Consider the following 6115-nt stretch of genomic DNA (forward strand, 5'->3'; position numbering starts at 1 on the left):
ATCTCTATCCACGACAATACTAATCTCTTGGGAAGGTATGATACAATGGAGTGAGTAGACATTATTTCTGCTCACAAGGAGCTTACCACAGATTCATTCTACAACTTCTACAGCCCCACTCTTCCTCTGCTCCTCCTCCCCTCCCCATCACCCCGACTCCCTCCCTCTGCTCTACCCCCTTTCCTGCCCCACACCACTTGTGTATGTATCTACGTATTTATTATTCTATTAATTTTATTATAGATGTGTGTATATTTATAATTCTATTTATTTACATTGATGCTATTGATCCCTGTTTACTTGTTTTGATGTCTTTCTTCCCCCTTCTAGACTGTGAGCCCGTTGTTGGGCAGGAACTGTCTCTGTTGCTGAATTGTACTTTCCAAGTGCTTAGTACAGTGCTCTGCACACTGTAAGTGCTCAATAAATATGATTGAATGAATGAATGAATGAATGAAGCTGTTTTTGATCTTCAGGGATTTTTGGGAGAAGGAAACATACTTGCCCATCCGCCAAGCTAGCTCTCTTCCTCCCTTCAAGGCCCTACTGAGAGCTCACCTCCTCCAGGAGGCCTTCCCAGACTGAGCCCCTTCCTTCTTCTCCCCCTCGTCCCCCTCTCCATCCTCCCCATCTTACCTCCTTCCCTTCCCCACAGCACCTGTATATATGTATATATGTTTGTACATATTTATTATTCTATTTATTTATTTATTTATTTTACTTGTACATATCTATTCTATTTATTTTATTTTGTTAGTATGTTTGGTTTTGTTCTCTGTCTCCCCCTTTTAAACTGTGAGCCCACTGTTGGGTAGGGACTGTCTCTATATGTTGCCAACTTGTACTTCCCAAGCACTTAGTACAGTGCTCTGCACACAGTAAGTGCTCAATAAATATGATTGATTGATTGATTGATTGATATACTGCAAAATATGAGTTAAGTAGTGAGGGAAAATGTTTGAATTGATGGAAGTATGAGATTCTGGAAAGCTACGCTAGAAAACACACTCACCTTTTATCCCTTGCTCTAGAGTGAGGTTTGGTAGCTTTGTAAAGCAGCATGGTCTACTGGAAAAAACTTGGGCTTGGGAGTCAGAGGACTGAGGTTCTAATCTTGGCTCTCCATGCTTCGACACTTGCCTTCTATGTGACCCTAGGCAAGTCACCTAACTTCTCTGTGCCTTAGTTCCTTTCTCTGTAAAGTGGGGATTCAATACCTGTCCTCCTTCCTTCTTAGAACTGCGCTGGGCATGTAGTAAGAGTTTAACAAATACCATAAAAAGTACTCATTTCTGGTTCTTTGTTTGATGCTTTAGTAAAGCAATTTATTTTCTGTGGTTAAGTTTATCAAAATGATTACACACTTGCAGAATGAGAGCGAAACTGTGAGGAGGAAGTAGAGAGAATTTCCCACCTCACCCTGGCAGAGGCATAAGTATTAGTACAGTGTGGTCTAGTGGAGAGAGCATGGTTCTGGGATTCAGAAGGACCTGGGTTCTAGTTCTGGCTTTGCCACTTGTCTGCTGTGTGACTTTGGGCAAGTCACTTCACTTCTCTGGGACTCAGTTACTTCATTTGTAAAACGGGGATTAAGACTGTAAACCCCAAGTGGGACATGGACTGTATCCAACCTTGTATCTACCCCAGCAATTAGTACAGTGCCTGGTTCAAAATGAGCACTTAACAAATACCATAAACGAAAACGTGTAGTCATTCTTTAAGCTTCACTGACCTCCCCCTCCACTGATTGGGTGGCTGTCTGCTAAACCGAATTAACAGAACAATAGATGTGTTTTCCTGCCCTCCAGCTCTAATCCTGAAAGAGCTAATCATAGAGGTCACACTTCCAGATGGTGGTATCAGTTACCTTGAATTGGAGAGCGATTTTCCATGGAAAATCAATTTCCTGTTAAGAGCAGTTCAGGATATGTGCAGCAAGAAGGGCTATATCTCCAGCTTTAGCTGGGGTCATCTGTGTTGTTCTCTTATGGTGGGTGAGTGAGTTTCTGTTTTTTTTTTTAATCGTATTTATTGAGCGCTTACTATGTGCAAAGCACTGTTCTAAGCGCTGGGGGGATACAAGGGGACCAGGTTGTCCCACGTGGGGCTCACAGTCTTAATCCCCATTTTACAGATGAGGTAACTGAGGCCCGGAGAAGTGAAGTGATTTGCCCAAAGTCACACGGCTGACAATTGGCAGAGCCGGGATTCGAATCCATGACCTCTAACTCCAAAGTCCGGGCTCTTCCCACTGAGCCACGCCGCTTCTGTTCACACTGTCAATACAGTAGAGGAAGCAGTATTAATCCCCACAGTACATCACTCTGCTCAAGACGTTTCTTCTTCCAAACATTTCTTCACTTACAGATTTTTCTTTTTTCACTGCTCATTGAAGTTGATTTTTTTATCGTTTATCGTTATCATTTTATCGTTTTTTTACCCTCTTTTTTTATCGTTGGTATTTTTAAGTATGTCACTGTAGTAAAATCTGGGGTAAATACAAGCTAAACAGGTTGGATCCAGTCCCTGTCCCACATGTGGCTCATGATCTTAATCCCCATTTTACAGATGAGGTAAAAGGAGCTCAGAGAAGTGAAGTGAGTTGCTCGAGGTCCCAGAGCAGAGGAGTGGCAGACCCGGAATTAGAACCCAGGTCCTCTGATACCCAGGCCCGGGCTCTTTCTACTAGGCCATGCTGTTTTTCTCTGCCTCATGAGATGCGTTCTGAAACTATGGAAAGCTATGTTGGCTACTTTCATTCATTCATTTAATTGTATTTATTGAGCACTTACCATGTGCAGAGCACTGTACTAAGCACTTGGGAAGTACAAGTTGACAACATATAGAGATGGTCCCTATCCGGCAACGGGCTCACAGTCTAGAAAGGGGAGACAGAAAACAAAACAAAACATGTAGACAGGTGTCAAAATCCTCAGAACAAATAGAATTATAGCTATATGCACATCATTAACAAAATAAATAGAATAGTAAACATGTACAAGTAAAATAGAGTAATAAATCTTACATTCTTCTGAAGAATCATGGTAGGTATTTGTGTGTATGTGATTTTGAGAGCTCACCTCATCCAGGAGGCCTTCCCAGACTGAGCCACCCCTTTTCCTCTCCTCCTCCCCTCCCCATTGGCCCACTCCCTCCATCTGCCCTACTACCTTCCCCTCCCCTCAGCACTTGTGTATATTTGTACATATATATTACTCCATTTATTTTATTAATGATATGCATATAGCTATAACTTGATTTATTTTGATGGTCTTGACACCTGTCTACTTGTTTTGTTTTGTTGTCTATCTCTCCCTTTTAGCCTGTGAGCCCATTGTTGGGTAGGGACCTTCTCTATATGTTGCTGATTTGTACTTCCCAAGCACTTAGTACAGTGTTCTGCACACAGTAAGCGCTCAATAAATATGATAGAATAAATGAATGAATGAATGTAGGCGTGGTATGGGCGTGCAGTATACAAGGGGCACATTATCTAATAGACATTGCATTAATTGAGTACGAGGGGCAGTGCTCTGGAGTAGGGCTTTCTTCAAAGATGCAAACTCAAACATTACCATGGGCAGCTAATTCAGTAATTCATGACACAAAACAGGTTGCAAAAATATATTTTGCATTGGTGATCCTTGGGAGAATTCTCTCTTTCCTTTTCCTCTCAGATAGAGACTTCCAGGCCCTGGACATTGCAATTTATTTCCCTTTGTGCCCTTTGACTTCTGAGACTTGAAAAATAATTGAATTTCTAGTACATGTTTTCTAGCCTGCCTGGACATAACTCAGGGAGGTTAATCAAGGAGGTAAAGTGGAAAAAGGAGTCAGATCCCACCATGATAAATAATAATAATTGTATGTGTTAAGCGCTTACTATGTGCCAAGCACTGTTCTAAGTGCCGGGGCGGATACAAGGTAATCAGGTTGCTCCACGTGTGGCTCACAGTCTTAAATCCCCTTTTTTCAGATGAGACAACTGAGGGACAGAGAAGTTAGGTGACTTGCCCAAAGTCACATAGCTGACAAGTGGTGGAAGCGGAATTAGAACCCATGACCTCTGACTCCCAAGCCCATGCTCTTTCCATTGAGACACGCTGCTTCTCTAATAACACGATGTAGATTGAGGAAACTGAAGTAGGGGTCTTTTTCCCTGCGTTAAAGTGTGGTGAATTACAGTCTTCTCTTCTTAGACCTGGATATCCACACATCCAGATCTGGGAATTCCAAAATAATTCTCCAGGAACTCAGGAAGATAAGGTCCAACAGGCAGTTATGTACTTGTGATGAAGATGAGCTTCCAGAGGATGTAGGAAGAAGGCATATGTTTCCTTATCTGTATAATTATGGCTAGAATGGGTAGATGTCTTCAAAAGTGTAAAAAAATACATTTTAACCTGTACTACTGAGAAATGTTGATTGTTGATTTACATCATTAAATAGTATCAATGATTGATATAATGGTTCCAGAGAAACCATAAACTCCCCCGAAATCTGCATTTTTTTTTTAATGGCATTTGTTAGGCGCTTACTATGTGCAAAGCACTGTTCTAAGTGCAGTGTATATGTCTTTCCGGATCCATTGAAATCAGCCATCATCTCTCCAGTCAGTCCGATTTTTGACATTCCAATTCAGAGAAGCAGCACGGCGTCGTGGACAGAGCTTGGGCCTGGGATTCGGGAGGTCACGAGTTCGAAATCCCAGCTCTGCCACTTGTCTGCTGAGTGCCCTTGGGGAAGTCACTTCCCTTCCCTGTGCCTCAGTTACCTCATCTGTAAAATGGGGATCGAGACTGTGAGCCTCAAGGGGGGCAGGGAGTGTGTCCAACCCATTTGCTTGTGTCCATCCCCGCATTTAGTACAGAGCTTGGCACGTAGTAAGCACTTGATAATAACTGTGTTACTTGTTAACAACAATTTGGAGTCTGGGACATTGGGAAGCAGCGTGTCTCAATGGAAAGAGCCTGTGCTTTGGAGTCAGAGGTAATGGGTTCAAATCCCAGCTCCGCCAACTGTCAGCTGAGTGACTTTGGGCAAGTCACTTCACTTCTCTGCGCCTCAGCTACCTCATCTGTAAAATGGGGATTAAAACTGTGAAGCCCCCCCCATGGGACAACCTGATCACCTTGTAACCTCCCCAGCGCTTAGAACAGAGCTTTGCACATAGTAAGCGCTTAACAAATACCACCATCATCATCATTAACAAGAATTTCTTCTTAATCAGTGTAAAGGTCTGAAATACTAGTGACCTAACAGTGCCATTTCAAAATTTCTATCTAAAGTTAGGACGGGTGCAGAATAAGAGGTGAAAGGGTCCTTGGGGGAGGGTGTTGAGTTCCTTGCACGAGCGACCATAATGTATGCTGAGGGAGGCAGCAAATAATGCGGGATATAGCCTCGTTTCTTTATGGAGAGGAAGATCGACAGAAATGCTAACGGTTGTCTAATGGAAGGAGCACGGGGCTGAAAGACAGGAGACCTGGCCTCTAATACAAACTTCATTTGCCTGTTAGGTGTCCTTGGGCATATCACTTCTCTGCCTTCCACTTTCTTCACCTGCTAGGTGAACTTTAAAGTCCCATACTCCCTCCCCCTAAGACTGGCCGCCCCTTTTGGAATGACCTTTGTGGTCCGATTGTATCACGTCTAACTCAGCGCTTGGCCAGTAGTTAGCCCTTAGCAAATACCATATTATCATTACGAAATTCACAAGTATTTATGGAAGTTCTCTTCTAGTAGCAGGTTGTACCTTTTTCTCTTCAGTTTTCAAGAGAAACAGCAACCCAGTAGTGGATAGTTTTGGGTAGCCCATCCCGCTCACGTGTGTTTGTGTGTGTTTGTGTCTTCATACTTGCAGAAGACAGAAATGATGGGGAAATGACCTACGGGCCTAGGCGTGGCCAATGCAGGTCCCGCAGTCCCTAGTACTAGGGACTAGTAGTACCTGTATATATGTATATATATGTATATATGGTTGTACATATTTATTACTCTATTATTATTTATTACTCTATTTATTTATTTATTTATTTATTTATCTAAATTGTACATTTCTATCCTATTTATTTTATTTTGTTGGTATGTTTGGTTCTGTTCTCTGTCTCCCCCT

Source organism: Tachyglossus aculeatus, chromosome 1 (genome assembly GCF_015852505.1).
Source record: "Tachyglossus aculeatus isolate mTacAcu1 chromosome 1, mTacAcu1.pri, whole genome shotgun sequence".
In the NCBI taxonomy this organism is placed as follows: domain Eukaryota; kingdom Metazoa; phylum Chordata; class Mammalia; order Monotremata; family Tachyglossidae; genus Tachyglossus; species Tachyglossus aculeatus.